Here is a 17,705-nt window from a genome sequence, read left to right on the forward strand (position 1 = left end):
AAATTAAAAAAAAAAACCTTAAAAAAATAAATAAATAAAGTAAAATTCACTATTTTGAGTGAACACTTCTTGAGCAGTTACTGCTACCACAACCAAGATGAAGAACAGCTCCATCACCCCCAAAGTCCCTGATTCCCCTCTGACATCAACCTCTACTCTATTCTAAGCCTACTCCCAACCCACTGGCAACCACTGATGTGGTATTTGTACCTACAGTTTTTGCCTTTTCCAGAATACCATATAAATGAAATCAAACAATATGTAGCCTTTTGAGCCTGGCTCCTTTTACTTAGTATGGTGGTACACTTAAGATTCTGCTATGTTGGGATGCTCAGTGGTTGAGCCACCTGCTTTGGCTCAGGACATGATCCCAGGGTCCTGGGATCGAGTCTCACATTGGGCTCCCTGCAGGGAACCTGCTTCTCCCTCTGCCTATGTCTCTGCCTCTCTCTGTGTGTCTCTCAGGAATAAATAAAATCTTAAAAAAATAATAAAAAAGATTCTGCTGTGTTGTTAGTGTTTCAGTTGGCAATTACTGAGTAGCATTACATCTATAGATGTACTCCAGTTTATCCATTCACCAGCTGAAGGATATTTGAGTCGTCATCAGTTTTGGTGGTTATAAAGCAACTATAAACATTCATATTCAAGGTTTCATGTGAATGTAAGTGTTCATTTCTTTTGGGTCACATCCTAGGTAGGAGATTGTGGGGCCCACTTGATAACTATTTTAACTTTATAAGAAATCACCGATTTTTCAAAAGTGATCCTATCATTTTGTATTTTCACCAATAATGTATGAGAGTTCTGGTAGCTCCACGTCTTTGCCAGCACAAGGTGCTGTCGGTTTGTGTTTTGTTTTTTATTGAGGTATAATTGACACAACAATGTTAACATTAGTTTCAGGCATACAACATGGTGACTCAACAAGTCTATACATTGTGCTGTGCTATCACTAGGGTAGCTCCCATATGTCATCATATAACACTACTATAATACTATTGATTATATTCCCTGCACTGTACCTTTTTTTTTAAGATTTTGTTTATTCATTCATAGACACACACACACACACACACACACACACACACAGAGAGAGAGAGAGAGGCAGAGACACAGGCAGAGGCAGAAGCAGACTCCATGCAGGAAGCCCAATGTGGGACTCGATCCCAGGTCTCCAGGATCACACCCCAGGCTGCAGGCGGCGCTAAACCGCTGTGCCACCAGGGCTGCCCTACACTGTACCTTTTATCCCCATGGCATATATTGTTTGTTTTCTTTTTAGCCACCTATTAGAAATAGGTTTCTAGAGTTATCTCATTATGAGTTAAATTTTCATTTCCTTAATGAGTAATGATGTTGCATGTTTTTCATGTAGTTATTTGCCATACCTGTATTTTCTTTGTTCAAGTCTTTTGCTCATTTTTTAAATTTGATTATTTTCTTATTATTGAGCTTTAAGAGTGCCTTATGTGCTCTAGCTGTAAATTCTTTGTCAGACACAGGTTTTGTAAATATTTTCTGCCAGTCTGTAGCTTGCCTTTTCAATCTCTTAACAGTGTCTTTCACAGAAGTTTTAAATTTTGCTTAAATCCAGTTTATCAACTTTTTCCATGTTTTTAGCCATATCTAGGAAACCTTTGCCTAACATAGGTCACAACTATTTTATCCTCTGTTATCTTCTAGAAACTTCAGTCTTATGTTTTATATTTATTCGATAGTCCATTTAAAGTTAATTTTTTTATAAGGTACAAAGTATAGGTCAAGATTCATTTTTGCACATCAATATCCCATTGGTTTGGCACCATATTGAAAAGGTTAACTTTCTTCATTGAACTGCCTTTGCATCTGTATTGTAGATCAATTGACCATGTATGTATAAGTCTATTTCTGGACTGTCTATTCTGTTCCATTTATCTGTATGTCTAATCTTTCATCAATATGATACATGATTACTTAGCTTTATATATGTCTTGGAGTATATGTCTTGGAAACACTTGGACAAAAAAAGTATATATCCTCCAACTTTGTTCTTTTTTTTTCCAGGATTGTTTTGGCTTTTCTAGTTCCTCTGCCTTTTCATATAAATTTTACAAACAACTTGTTGATATCTTTTTAAAAAATCTTCTGGAGTACTGATTTGGATTATGTTGAATCCATAGATCAGTTTGGGGAGAACTGATGGCTTAGCAATACTGAAACTTCTGATTCATAAATACGTTTCTATTTATTTAGGTCTATTTATTTAGTGTATGTTTCTATTTATTTAGGTGTCCTTTGATTTTTTTTTTTCAAACCTGACTCATAGTTTCCAGCATATGGGTACTACATATCCTCAGAAGTACTTAAGAACTGCATGTTTTGTGGTACTGTTGCTAATAGTACAGATTTTTTATCATTTCAGTTTCCAGTTGCTCATAAATTGTATGTAAATTTTTATGCATTGTCCTTGTAGCCTACAATCTAACTTCACTCATTAGTTCCTACTAGCTTCATCATAGATTTGTTAAATGTTATTTCTAAATATAAATAAAAGATGACATTGGAAGCCAAGAATTAAAATTACAACACACATTTTTAAATCAGGATTACAGGGGCAAACACTGTCTCTGATTGCGCAGTTATATTCACTGGTGACATGGCTGAGTGGGCCAAGCTTTGAATCTCATATATGTAGGTGGTAAATCCTTATCTCTTCACTACTGCTTGTGATCTGAGATGCCTTGACTAAATTCTGAACTTTGCCATGAAAGTCTACGCTTTTTTTAAAGATTTTTTTTAACTTAATGGAGAGAGTACATGCATTAGCAATGAGTAGGAGCAAAGGGAAAGGGAGAAGCAGACTCCCTGCTAAGCAGGGAGCCTGATGCAGGACTCGATCCCAGAACCCTGGGATCATCACCTGAGCCGAAGGTAGATGCTTAACCAGCTGAGCCAGTCAGGTGCCCCCAAAGTCTGCTTTTTTTGAAAAACTGTCTTTCAGACATATTATTGAGATGACCCAGTACAATGAATGTGAAATCATTTAGTGATATTAGGTTCTGAATATTATTATTAGTGTCAGCCAGAAAAATCAGGAAGCCTTCTCTGGTAGAGCCTGTGACACCTCTCTCTGGTACAGCCCACAGCGGGATGATGCAGACATACCCCAAAGGTACTGCTACATAAATATGTAGAAGTGCAGCAATCCCAGACACCACGGTGTTCTTCACAGGAGCCCAGCTCATGTAAAAATGACAAGAGTGGCAGCAGGTTGTTATAATTGGAATAATTCTAATGATAGCTATGTCTCCAAAAATATTATTAAATAAGAAAAGTGTTTGGCTGGAAGTGTGCGAGCTGGGATTCTTGGAGTGTGGGAGTTGTGGGTGGAACAGAGGCCAAAGGAGTAGTCACAGCAGGGTGGATCAAAGAAAGCAGGCACAGTAAGGAGGCAGAGGTGGAGGTAGCTTGGCGAAGGGGACCCTATGGAATTTCTTTCCCTTCACTACAAGTTCCACCAGGATACTGACTTCCCATGTAGCAAATCACAGAAAGCAAGCAGAAGGAAGACCTCCAGCCTGAAGGGAATGACAGCGCTTAGAAAACTTTGAGATCCATGAGTGGTTAATGAGACAGTCGACTCATGTTATGTAATGATTGATGCCTGGAGAGCAGTAAGGGGTTGTGATTTTGTTTTCTCACTGGTACGTTGCAGACAAAGTGATAGAGTTGGTCTCCTGTTTTATTTAAGGTTTGTGGGCTACCCATTTCTCACGCATATTTGAAGTGCTGAGCTAATGCAGAATCATAAAGAGAACCGTAGCCAGAGGGCAGGTAGTTTCTGCCAGGTAGACAAATGAAGACAAGAGGGCTGGCTGAGAGTCTCCCGGCAATTATCACCTGCGACAAGAATTTTACTCACCTTTGGTTTTCTGGAAGTGCCTCACCTGCATAGACAGTTGATGTCCTAGGTCTTAATTACACTTAGTGAGTTGTTGGGCAGCAGTAACTTTTTGCCTGGCTGGAAAAATATATCATAGGGAGGACGTTGAAGACAAGGAAGACCCACACCTGGCCTGGAATACATGGAAGCAAAGCTCTCATTTTTAGATCTCTGACACTAGACAGGTTGCTGTTTTTGCTGAAGGTGTGAACTTGTAGGATGGCAACTGTGTCTCGCCATTGCTTCTGCAGCTCTGAGTGCACCGACACATAGTAGGTGCTCTGTGCACATTTGTAACGCAAGTCAGAGCAGTGTAGTTTCCTATTTTAACAGCTCAATTATGGTTTTGTTTTGACATTCTTTGATTGAATTCTTAACTGAAAAATATTTTCCCCTGTAAGTAATGAAAAGCTGATTGCAAATCTAAGTACCTAGATGAGCTAATTGAAACAGTTAACTATCAGAATATAGGAATAGCCACAGTGTCAAAATAGCTTACAAAGGTTGTCACCTTTAAGGCAAACTGCAGCAAGTCAAAGATCCTAAATGAGATTTTTTAAGGATAAGTAATATGTTCTCTTAGCATTTTGATTTGCGATATTCCCTCAGACTTGTAATGTTGGGCCCTGATGTTTAAGGTGAATTTCTGATTTAATATTTGACCAGTAAACCATCCACGTAGCTTATGTTGTTGATAAGTACTAGTTAATGTTATTGTGTGTAAAACAAGGACATTCCCTTGTTCAGTACCATTTCAGGGAGATGGAATTGATTAGGATTATAGAGTGCATTTATCACTGCCCTTTGTATTTAAAAGGACAATTAATGACCATGGTTTTCATATGGGGCAGGGGAGCTGGTGCAGGAGAGTGCTAACAAAAATGATATTTATGATTTACCTCTGTGCACCAACACATCTTTGAGTATGTTAAACAACATTAATAATATTAAATAATGGTAGTCTTTATGAATACTGATATATATTTTAGATATTTTCCCTTTTAGAATATTTATCAAAGAAAATGTACAGTATTATATATTATGTCATGTAATAATAGGTGACATTTAACTAAACTGAGACCTTGGACACATCATTGAGGGAAAGATACAGAGATATATAAGAGAAAGATCTTGGACACATCATATAGAGAAAGATATAAAATAATCATGGGGGATCCCTGGGTGGCTCAGCGATTTAGCACCTGCCTTTGGCCCAGGGTGCGATCCTGGAGTCCCAGGATTGAGTCCCGCGTCGGGCTCCAGCATGGAGCCTGCTTCTCCCTCTGCCTGTGTCTCTGCCTCTCTCTCTCTCTCTATCATGAATAAATAAATAAATCTTTAAAAAATAAAATAAAATAATCATGGTCATTTCCAACTTTAAAATTCTGAGCTATAAAAAAATACAGATCCCAGTAAGCAGTAATTTTATCTTTTAAAAAACACAAAGTACTCATTATGTATGGAGCACCACTCATACATTTTACAAATATTTAGTTATTTACTTCTCATGACAACCCTATAAAGTAGGCTGTAACTAGCATGATTCCCATTTTACAGACAAGGAAACTGAGGCACATAGGTATAAAAAATTGGTCCACTTACAGCTAGTGAATGGCATTGCTAGGAATCAAAGTAAGACAGGCTGCTTCTGGAGTTTCCAAAGAGAGCTTAGGTCTTCTTGTGAAATGCAATTTAGAGTGATTTCCATTTCTTTCTTTGAAGGTAATATTTCCAAAGATGTCTATGTTGCCCTGTGGCTTCCTGAGTTTGGCTTCTAAAACCCAAGAATGTAAATTATGGACGCATTTCCACCTTATTCTTCATGGAACTCCATATTTAAAAAAAATAATAATTGAAATAAGAGTTGAAAGCATACAGTTCTTTTGTGGAGAGATTAGATCTGATTTACAGTCAGGAGAGTAGTAGCCCCTTCTCATTCATTGATTCTGCTCCACAAGCCTCTCTTTACTACAGGCCTTCAGGCCTCTCTTTACTACAAAGAATCCTCACCCTGAGGTCTCAGGCAAATGCAGTAGTCTCAACCTGGAAGGGGAGGGCATTTTGTCCCCCTCTCAACTTCTGGGGACATATTTTTGCTCATCACAACTCCCAGCATCTAGTGGATGGAGATCAGGGATGCTGCCAAACCTCCCGTAATGCAAGGGGCATCCCCCACGACCAGGAATTGTCTGGCCCCAAATGCCAATTGTGCCAGGGTTGAGAAATGAGTAAATTATGATTTGCTTGGGCAAATGATATGATCACTAGAAGTACAGATGCAAAGGAAGGGGTTTTAAAGAGGGTTTCTTGGAAAAATGGCCCTCAAAGGCCAGTGGCGATTACCTGGACAGGAACACATGAAATTTTGATGTGCCTCTTTTGAATTTTAGCTCTTGTTTGTTTTTAACTACATTAATGTGCAGGAAAGACATCTTTATCCCTACCCCCAACCCCACCATGAACCTTACCACAATATAGCCTATATAGTATAGGGCAGGCTTGGGGTACTGACAGGTACAGACATGGCAGGGTCAGAGATAGGGGATTTCATATATATATATATATATACACACACACACACATATATATATACACATTTATACAAATACAAATATATACAAATGTGTATATATATATATATATATATATACATTTCATTCATATATATAGTGTATGTATACATATATATAGAAAATGTTGGTCTTTGTACCTTAAAATGGCTTCTTATGTAAGCTTTTCCAACCAGCTGCTCAAAATGACTTCTACGTGTTTAAACTTTCAGGAAGAATACATACACAAGACCCTACAAAATGGGACAGCAAATTGAGGGGAGAGTTTATATTTTGAATTACATATATATTAGATCTATATTAGATATTTTGTATTGCATTATTAAAAACATTATCATTTTTAAAATTGCCCTTCTTCGCCAGCTAAATAATAGATGACAATGGCAAACATTTAGTGAGTGCTTACCATTGCTTAGTAGCATACTAAGCTCTTTCCATTGTTCTCATTTCATCTTCTCAAGGCCCTATGACTGAGAGATGTTATTAGTATTGCTGTAGTTTAGAAGTAACAGTGACCAGACTCCCCTTGGTTTGAGCATCTGGGGGGTGGTGACACCCCTCCCTGAGGCAGGGAGCAGCTGTGGAGGCTGGGCACGGTCTGAGTAGGGGAAGGTGTGATGAGCTGAGGTGCCTAGGGGACTGGGACCAGTATGCGGTCAGGCATGCAGGTCTGGAGCTGACCAGGGACCTCAGCTGGAGACAGAGATGCAAAGTCATCCACATATGCGGGTGTGAAGATCCTGAGAGTGCATGAGGCCACTCAAGGACAGTAAGGAGAGTGGAAGAGGACCATGACTGAACAATAGAGGCCCACATCCAAGAGGCAGTCAGGGAAGGAGCCAAGAGACAACCCCAGGACCCAGGGTAAGCACTCCACACCTTCCAGTTACCCTGGCCTGTTTGTGCTTCGCCTTCCACCTTTTAACCTCTCCGAGAGATCTTTGGTTGTGACCCTTCCTTCAACTTGGACCAGTTCTTACTAGAGAAGCTATCTGGATTAGATGCAATTGTTGTGAACAGTTAAAAGCTAAAGACACACCATCTGATTTTTCCAGTACAGATGTATGTGAATTTAAAATTTGTCTGAAATCCTGCAAACTAAGGAAGTCTTTTTAAACAACAACAACAAAAATGTTTACTCTTGGGCCACTGTAGCCATTGAACTTTATTGATTTGCCAGTGGGTCTGACACTCATCCTTGAAACCTTGATAATTAGAACATACAGCTTATTTAAAATTATTTTTCTGGGGATGTAGTATATAATCTGGTGACTAGAGTCAACAATACTGTATGGTATATTTGAAAGTTGCTAGGAGACTAAATCTTAGAAAGTTCTCATTTTAAGAAAAAAAAGTGTGTGGCTGTGGATGTTGACTACTAGACTTCTTGTGGTGATCATCTTGCAATATACGTATACATCAAATCATTAGGTTGTACACCAAAAATGAACACAATGTTATACGTCAATTATATCTCAATAAAAAAAATTATTTCACAAATCACACAGTTCCACACATACATCCTCTCCCCCAACAATGACATACATATGCTTCATTTTCTTCCTGTAGCTAGATCTGTCTGTGCTTAACTGTTTTCCTCCCACACTCCAGCTAATATCCAGGGACAGTTGCTTGTGGGTTTGGTCTGGAAGAGAGGCCAGCCTCTCTGTAGCAGCATGACCACTTGGTCGAAGAACAGCTAGAGGGAAAAGCTCAGCAGAGCAGAGGCATGGCCTTCTCTGACTCAGCGGTGGCAGGCTAACAGCCACTTGTGGACCTCAAACGACACTGTTTTTCCCTCAGACACCAGAGAGCCCTCCCGCTGGCTGGCTTGTGCTTTTTGAAAGGCCCCACCCTTGCTGAGTTACATACCGGAGTTGTCTGACTGGCATAGCTATCCATCCTGCTCTGCAGAATCTGTTTTGTAAACTCCCCGGGCAGCAGGGAGACCTTTCCCAGGCCCTGCGCTCCTGCCTGCAGAGGAGGACCTCCTGCCTTTGATCCCTGGGTCAGGAGGAGCCTGGAGTCCTGGTGACTGAAGGTCTTTGAGCGCCACGCCCAGAACACTCCTTAGCAGCCGGGGCTGGATACCTTTAGCCGCTGACACTTGAATGGAGGGTGAGAAGTTCAGGCTGCAGGCTTTAATCAGAACCGCATGTTGGAGCTGAATGTGTACCTCTGCTTACTACTCTTCTCAGGGCTTTGGCAGGAATGTTAGAACTATCACAGGAAACTGGCCATTAAATCAGCAGGGGAGACCTCATGACCAGTCTGAGCTCGTAGCTGAACTGTAAAATGGGAATCTGAAATGTGAGGAAGGGGAGGGTTTTGTTGCTCTCCTGTAACGTCCACAGGTGGAGGGCCTTCTGTGTGTCCCAGACGGGCCTGTTACAGTGGAAGTGGAAGCATCCCTCTCAGACACGGTCCAGGCCACCCTCCTGTCACACGGTCTGATGCTCCTGGCCATGCGCTGCTCCCAGATCCCAGCCCTCCTAGCGAGCGCGCCGCTGTGCCTTCTCCTGGTCCTTCTGCGGGACCCTAGGCCTGGGCGTTCTCTCTCGTGTTCTCCTGTGTGCTCAGAGCAGTCTGTGTTCCATCCCACTCTGGTTCCGGTCAGCTGGGGGTCTGTGCGGGGACCTTCCACCAGCTTCTAGGTGCTCCCGTAGTAAGGACTGTATCTCATTCAAGGGGTTAGCATGGGGGCTTTGTGCCCTCGTGCTGAGCAGGAGTTCCCTAAATGTGCGTTAAATTGAACTGGAGCGAGGTACCTGCGTGGCTCAGTGGTTGAGCATCTGCCTTCAGCTCAGAGCATGATCTGGGGGGCCTGGGAGCCTGCCTCTCCCTCTGCCTATGTCTCTGCTTCTCTCTCTCTCTGTGTCTCTTATGAGTAAATAAATAAAATCTTAAAAATAAAAAATAAATTGAACTGGAGCCTGGAAGAAAATAACCTGTCAGTTCATAAACTATTTTATTGCTTCTACGTGTGAAGAAAATATTATAAGATGACGGATTATTCATTTTCTCCACAAAATACCCCACATCTCTCTTAGCTTCTTGAAAGAACTCTCTGTGTTTCTGGCCTGTCTTCCACTCTTTCAGGATCTGCTTGGCCCTCAGTTCTCTTCCCTCAGACTTCTCTGAAACTGCTCTGGCTAAAGGCTAAATCGAACAGGCACATTTGAAGTTGTCTACCACTTACTTTTCCATAACTATTTGGTCTAACTAACCATCTTCTCCCTCCATGGTGCTCATTCTGTGGCCTTCAGCTAGCTCTGTTGACCTCTTCTGTTTCTGACCCCATCTTCCCCAAGCCTGGCTCCTTCTCACTGGCCCATGCCTTCCACACTGCAGTTTCCACGGTTCTGAATTCCCTCAGGATGGCTGGCTTAACAACTATGTATCTTCTGTGTATGTTGTCTCTATGCCAGCCATTCCCAAGTGGGTCTGGATGTTATAAAGGCCCCTAAAATCTAACACCTCCAAATCTGAGCAGTTTATTTCCTCCCTCCCAGCTCTCTACCAACTTCCCTAAGTGACTGTTTCCTGTGTTCAGGTGGTACAATGACGAAGCCTAAAATCTGGGAGTCATCCTCTGTTTCTCCCCCTCCACAGCTTCCACGTGGAAGACCAAATCTTCATCAGCTCTGACTCTCTTCCCTCACCGTCTCTCACCCAAACTATCTTAAGCCTGTCCTAGCTGTTCTTCAGCTCATTCGTCATCCTGCCACCACTTAGGTTTGTAACGTGCGATCTAATTACGTTCCTCTCCTGTCTAATATCCCTCAGTAGCTCCCCCTCACCCACAGTTTGCTCTTGACATATTTATTTTGGTTCTTTGTGATCTAGCCCGTGCCTTTCTTTCAGATATTTCCAATCATATACTTGCAATTCCTAGACTAAAGCATGTTATTTAATGTCTATTTGTTTTGCCTGTAATTCTTTTAGTCTAGGCAGCAAATTTCTCTTAGTCCCTCATAGGCTTGCTCAAATATCCTCCTCTGGGAGGTTTTGTCTTTACACATTCAGGAAGTGAGTTGCTTCTTCTTCTTTTTTTTTTTTTTTTTTTTTGCTTCTTCTTCTATTTGTCATATTTATATCGCACACAAGACTGTGAGATCCACAAAGCACGGACCACATCCTCTTCACCTCTGCATTCCCAGCACCTACCCTTGTCCCAGGTACATAGTACACCATTGGATGAACAAATCTTGACTTCTTTTCTTCTTACCGACTTTCCCATCAGAACCTCAGGTTTCAATAAATAAATAAATAAATAAATAAATAATAATAAATAAATATAAAAAAATAAAATAATAAAAAAAAGAACCTCAGGTTTCACTCTTGAAGTGAGAATTACATTTCCCTTTTATTAATGGATTAGTCTTTCCTAAGGATTCTGAAGACAACAGTAGAAATTAACAGGTTCTGGCAGCAATATCGTTGTGACATTTCTTCTGAAAAGATCAAACTGCTTTGCTTACGTTAACATAGAAATCCAGTTTGCTCAAAGCAGAGTGGATAGGCTTCATCACGTGTGATGAATTTTCTCTTTCCCTGGAGAAAAAGGAGAGAAGAAGGAAGTTACCAATTATTGAATAGAATGTGCTAGTGACAGAACTATCCTCTCATTTTCTAGGCCCCCTAAAATTCTTCTTAGGTAGGTAGGACCAGAGAAATCATTGGCAGGAAGAAATCCTAGTTCCACTGCTAACTAATATGTGGCTCTTTCTGGAAAGCTGATCCTCTCAGATCCTTATTCTCTTCATCTGAAAATAAAAGGGTCAGACCAAATTGTCCCCAGAGTCTGCCAAGCTCTAGAATTTCTTTAGCAAACATTTACTGAGTGGATTCACTTTAGCCAATGCCTCTGCTAGGCATTGGGGATGCAAATGAGATGCAGTGCTTAGCCTGTCATATTCAGTGGGGGAGGATAATTCTGTTATTCTGACTATACAAGGACTATTGCAACTATTTAAAATCAATCACTGATTGGACCTTTATAAACAAAGGTTATAGGTTAAGAAAGAGAAATCTACTGAAATTACCATGTATAAAATTTTCTGCTAGGCCTAATGTGGCTTAGAAGAATAAATTATGGTTTCTGCCTCAAAAGAGGTTTAATCCAATGGAAGACACACTGTTCATGCAGCAAATAAAACAAATTTTATAATCGAAATTATTATTCATGCAGGAATAATTTTTCAGGAAACTAGGGCTAGACCACCTCAGATTATCTGGAGGGTTTAATATTACTTAACAATAAGTTAGAGGTAAGTAAATACCTATGCTAAAGACTTGTCCTGAATGCACATTGGCTTCATTCATAGCAGAATTTCATAGGGATTTTGAGAAAGTGCTCTGAATACTTCTATTATGTGACATGTTCTTTTACCTGAGACAGTCAGTCCTTAAAGAGGCATTTATATTTCCTCAGGATGTGTGTTTCATCCATTTTGTATTCTTGCAGAGTCTAGCCATTGTTTATCTTACGTGGTGGAAAATAAATCACGTGCTGATGCTACACCATGCTGAAACTGCCTATCTCATTTCAGACCACCATAAAGAGTATTTTCTCTCTTTTTGTCTTTTTTTTTTCTTCATCTTAACCCAATTAGCTGTTTTTTTCTCAACATTATTGAGGCATATTTGACAAATAAAACTGTAAGATATTTAAAGTGCACAACATGTTGATTTGATACACATTTACATTTTGAAAGGAGTTGAATAGGTGTGTGGATGATATTTGAAATTGTATCCAGAATTTCTACCATGCCTTCAATGATGATAGTTTTGTAGATAGGATTGAGAATTAATGAGCAAGTGGGTGAAGAGCAAAAGAAATGCAAATCACTTTACATCAAAATTTCAAAGTTGGGTAAATAAAGTGATTTTTAATTGAATAAAACAAAGACTATGTCTTTAAAACAGACTTTTTAAAGAGCCATTTTAGGTTCACAGATAAATTGAGCACACGGTACAGAAAGTTCCTAGATAGCCCTGTGCCTATACGTATACAGCCTCGTCCACTATCAGCATCCCACGCAGAGTAGCACATTGCAGTTGACCCTATGCTAACTTATCATCATCACTCAAAGTCCATAATTTGCATTAGGTTTTACTCTTAGTCTTTCTTACAAATTCTCTGGGTTAAATAAATGTGTCATGATTTGTATTCACCATTACGGAACCATAGAAAATAGTTCACAGCCTGAAAATCCTTTATGCCCTGGCTCTTCAGCCCTCCCTCCCTCCTAACTCTTGATAACCACTGATCTTTTTAATGTATCCATAATTTTCCATTTTCCAGATTGTCTTATAGTTGGAATCACACAGTATGTAGCCTTCTCAGATTGGCTTCTTTCACTCAGTAATATGCCTTTTTGTGGCTTGACGGCTCAATTCTTTTTAACACTGGATAATATTCCATTGTCTGAATGTATTATAGTTAAATTCTCTGTTCACCTCCTAAAGGATATCACAGTTATGATGAACAAAGCTGCTATAAACATTCCTGTGCAGGTTTTTATGTGTACATAAGTTTTCAACTCATTTGGACAAATACCAAGGAGTACGATTGCTCAATCCTATGGCAAGAGTATGTTTGCCAGTAAGAAACTACCAAACTATCTTCCAGAGTGCTGTACCATTTTGCATTCCCAACAGCAATGACTGAGCATTCCTGTGTTCCTCATTCTCGTCAGCATTTGGTGTGGTCACTGTTTTAGAATTTTGTCATTCTAATAAGTGTATCATGTTTGTCTCATGGCTATTTTAATTTGCCATTCTGTAATGACATATGATGGTAAGCATCCTTTTATATTGCTTGCTTGTCATTTGTGTATCTTCTTTGGTGAAGTATCTGTTCAGATTGTTTGCCTATTTTTTAGTTGGGTTGTTTTTTTGTATTGCATTTTAAGAATTCTTCATATATATTAGATAATAGTCCTTTATCAGACATGCTTTTTGCAGATATTTTCTCCAAGTCTATAGCTTATCTTCTCACACACTTGACATTGTCTCTCATAGAGCAGAAGTTTTTAATTTTAATGAAGCCCAGTTTATCAATTGTTTATTTTATAGATCATGCCTTTGGTGTTGTATCTAAAAAGCTTATAACCAAATGTAAGGCCATTTAGATTTCCTTCTATGTTATCTTCTAGGAGTTTTTTAATTTTGTGTTTATATCTAGGTTTGTGATTCATTTTCAGTTGATTTTTGTGAAGGATTTAAAGTCTATGTCTAGGCGCATTTTTTTTTCTTTTTTTTTTTTTTTGGTGTGTAGAAGTTCAGTTGTTTCAACACAATTTGTTGAAAAGACTATCAGTTCTCTGTTGTATCACCTTTGTTCTTTTGTCACAGATCAGTTGACCATACTTCTGTGGGTCTATTTCTGGGCTATTTTATTTCATTGGTATACTTGTATGTTCTTTTACCAATATCATAGTGTTTTGATTACTTTAGTTTTATAGTGAGTCTTGAAGTTGGGTAGTATCATTCCTCCAACTTTCTTTTTCTGCTTCAATATTGTGTTGGCTATTCTGGATCTTTTGCCTCTCCACCTAAACTTCAGAATCGGTTTGTTGTCTTGTAATTTTTCACTTAATATTGGACATTTTAAACATTATAACGTATCTGCTCTCAAAATCAGACCTCCCCCCACCAAGGTTTGTTACTGTTGCTACTGTTTAGAGACTTTCCTCAACTAGTTCTCTAAAGTCTGAATCCTTTACAATATATTACCAATGAAGTCTCTACTTGGTTAGTTTAGTGGTCAGCGAATGATTGGACAGAGATTTCCTTAAGTGCCTTGAACTAGTAGTATGTCACCCAGCCTTTGCCAAGGGCACTTTGTGTCTATTTGGCTATGGTTTCAATGCTCTAGCAGGAAGTTGATAACTCTGACTTAGCCTGCTTGTGCAGATCAGCAATGCCAGACAGAAGTGAGAAATTAGGACCTTCTTATGCCTTTTCCAGGTATGCACACAGTTATGTATATGTGTTTGGCCTTCTAGATTCCTAAGAATATATTAGAACTTTTCTAAAAAGAAAAAAAAAAAAGAACTCTTCTAAATCCCCTATGGACATCTCATTCCTACAGCTATTCTTTTTATTTCTTTTGGTTCATATCTTGTTTGGCCCAAATGTTGCTACCATTTCAGGCAGATGTGATGTTAAATAATTGCCACTGATAGTTTTTGACAAACACCCTAGGGATAAAAACTGTGTTCAGTGATGAGCTCGGAGTCAGGTTAAATGAAGATAAGCCCTGTGAATGGGGGCATTCAGGGAATTGCCAAACAGCTCAGATAATGACAGTTCTTTAATAATGGAGTTTTTGGGGAGCCAAACTCATTCTGCCCTCTCCGGTGGCTTCTAGGCTGCCAGTTTTTCACAGCAACACTGATTGTGATCTGTGTTTTTCAAAGCTTCTACAGAACTGAGGAAAGAAACATGAGAATAGGACAAGTTCAGATGCCTCCAATTTCATTGTTCTTACATAAATTCAACCATTTTTCTTAGACAGTCCTTGAATTGTCTTGAGCCTTTATTAATTTCCAGAGTTCTTAAAAAGTTGATTTTGACAATTATTGCCAATATTATTCTTGCTTTTATAGAGGACCAGGGTGTTAGAGATTTTTATTCCACCATTCTCACTGATGTCACTCACTTACAGTATTTTTTATTCAGCTTTACTGAAGTATACTATACATTCAAAATAATTCACCAACTTAAAATATACAACTTGATGAATTTTGCCAAATATATACAGTTATGTAACTATCAATACAATCACAATATAGAACATTCCATTATCTCAAAAAAGTTCTCTATTGCTAGCATTTGGTAAACACTGAACTGTCTTCTGTCACTACAGTTCTACCTTTCCTAAAATTTTGTATAAATGTAAATATATAGTATATGTCTGACTTCTTTCACTTAACATAATGCCTTTGAGACTCATCCATTCTGTTGTATGTATCAGTAGTTAGTGCCTTTGTATTGTTGAATATTTCATTATACATATATACCACAATTTTTATTTCTATTTGCCAATTAAGGGACTTTTGGGTTATTTGCACTTTTTGGTTATTTGCCAAATAAATCTGCTGTGAACATTCAAGTATAGGTCTTTATATGAGTGTATGATTTATTTTATCTTGGATATAAATAACTAACAGCAGAATTGCTAGGTCCAATGCTAAGAATATGTTTAATTTTATAAGAAATTGCCAAATTATTTTCCAAAGAGGCTGCATCCTCTTGGAAGTTTCAGTGGTTCTATGTCTTTGCTAAAATTTAATATTTTTAGTGGTTTTAATTTAGGCACTACAGTGTATGTAGTGGTGTCTTACTATTTTAATTTGTATTTCTTCCATGATTACTGATGCTAAACATCTTTTCATCTGCTTATTTGCCATTTGACTATCTTCTTTTAGAACTATAAGTTCAAATATTTTGCACATTTTAAAAATCAGATTGTTTGACTTATTATAGAATTTATTATGGAGTTCTTAATGTATTCTGGATATAAGTCCTTTATGAGATACAGATTTTGCTAATATTTTCTCCAAGAAGAGGAGCAGTTCTTAAGGTGCCAGCGAATATCTGAGTTTAGGAGAGATAAAAGGACCTAAATCTAGGTAGTCAAATCTCATTTGAGTCTCTAGTTTTAAAAAATAATAAATGAACTTCTGTTTGTGTCAGAAAGTATAAAGCATATTCAGGTATGTGGTATATAAAGGATGAGCCCTTTGAGGCTTTTCTATATGTAGTAGATCACAAACTTTTGCATGCAATAAAAAGGTTTGTTTGTACTTCCAAACTATAGTGGAAGAACAAGGTTATTAGAAAAGCGTATTTTACAAATAACAGGCAACGCTTACCTAAACAAACTTGTTACAGAGCTGCCAAATGAGCAATGTGGACTTATTAAGCTCTTATGATTTCATTATATATCCAAGTGAGAATATATATATAAAATTTACCTCACATACTACTCTTAGCTCTTACGCAGCAATTTTAACATATATGGAACTGGCCAAAAAGATAGGCTGTCAGTTTTAAGAGCAAAGGCCAAGCCTATGCTAAAGATAACTTCAGACTAAATGATCAGTTTCTAATCCAGGGTTGCTTATTATATTTGACACTAATGAATGTGTAGTCAGTGGGTAAACTGGAGATGGCTGAAAATGAGGGAAGTCATCAAATATTTTTAAATAAATGAGTGACATGAGAAAAAGTTGAGAATGGAACCAGTTTCAATGTTAATAAGCATTTGAAGTGGTAGTGAAACCAATTCAAAAGCTATTGCCTGACTTTAGGTAAAAGATAAGAAAGCACCAAAGTAGAGCCAAAAGAAAGGCAAGACTTCAAAAATTTACCATGGATAGGGCAGCCTGTTTGGCTCAGGGGTTTAGCGCCGCTTTCAGCCCAGGGTATGATCCTGGAGACCTGGGATCGAGTTGAGGGGTTGGAATATTTTTCACAATCTGAGATTGGGAACCAACCAGAGAAAAAAATGAAAAGAATGCTGGGTAGCAATTTTGGGATCCCAGCTGAGGCTGAAAATCAAAATGTACTTATTCGTCAGCACGGGCTGCCATAACAAAATACCACAGAGTGAGTGTCTTAAACAACAGACATTTATTTTCTCACAGTTCTGGAGGCTGGGAAGTCCAAGATCAAGGTGCCAGCAGGGCTTGGTTCCTGGTAAGCACTCTCTCTCTCTCTGAGTAGCAGACAGCCACCTTCTCACTGTGTTCTCACATGGTAGATTGAGAGAGAGCCAGCTCTCTGGTGTCTCCCCTTATAAGGAACCAATTCTGTTGGATCTAGGCTCTTTGCTATGATCTCATTTAACCTGTTACTTTTTAGTCCACATACAGTCATGCTGGGGGTTAGGGTTGCAATATATGAGTTTTGGTGGGGACACAATTTAGTCTGTAGCCCATATAATTCAGCACCGAGTTATTTTTCCCTCTGTACCCCACAGCCCAAGAGCAGGGGTGAAGGTTGAGTTGATCCAAATTTGGGGGCTAGCATGATCAAGGTGGCAAATTTGGGGGCTGAGCAAAGCAGAGCTAAAATGACTGCTCGTGGTTTCCAAGAACAGTGGAAAGGGAAGCCAGGAAAAGACTGGGCAGGGATTGATAGGCTCCACAGAGGAGTCCTCTCAATTCTGGAGGACCAACAGGAGCACTTGGATAGCA

General features: G+C 39.0%; 1 protein-coding gene across 25 annotated transcripts in view; it reads left to right on the top strand.

Annotated features, from left to right (window-relative positions):
* The window catches only part of STARD13 (StAR related lipid transfer domain containing 13), a 511,253-nt gene that overhangs the window by 456,558 nt on the left and 36,990 nt on the right, over nt 1–17,705 (top strand). The window contains exon 1 of one of the 25 annotated variants that reach the window (XM_049101345.1): nt 17,187–17,205. The exons of the other annotated variants lie outside the window; for them this stretch is intronic. The gene's annotated coding sequence lies outside the window, so the exon portion shown is untranslated. Of the gene's footprint in view, nt 1–17,186; nt 17,206–17,705 lie in introns of those variants that run through there. 25 annotated transcript variants of the gene reach the window in all.

The sequence above is a fragment of the Canis lupus genome, chromosome 25 (assembly GCF_003254725.2).
Source record: "Canis lupus dingo isolate Sandy chromosome 25, ASM325472v2, whole genome shotgun sequence".
NCBI lineage: Eukaryota > Metazoa > Chordata > Mammalia > Carnivora > Canidae > Canis > Canis lupus.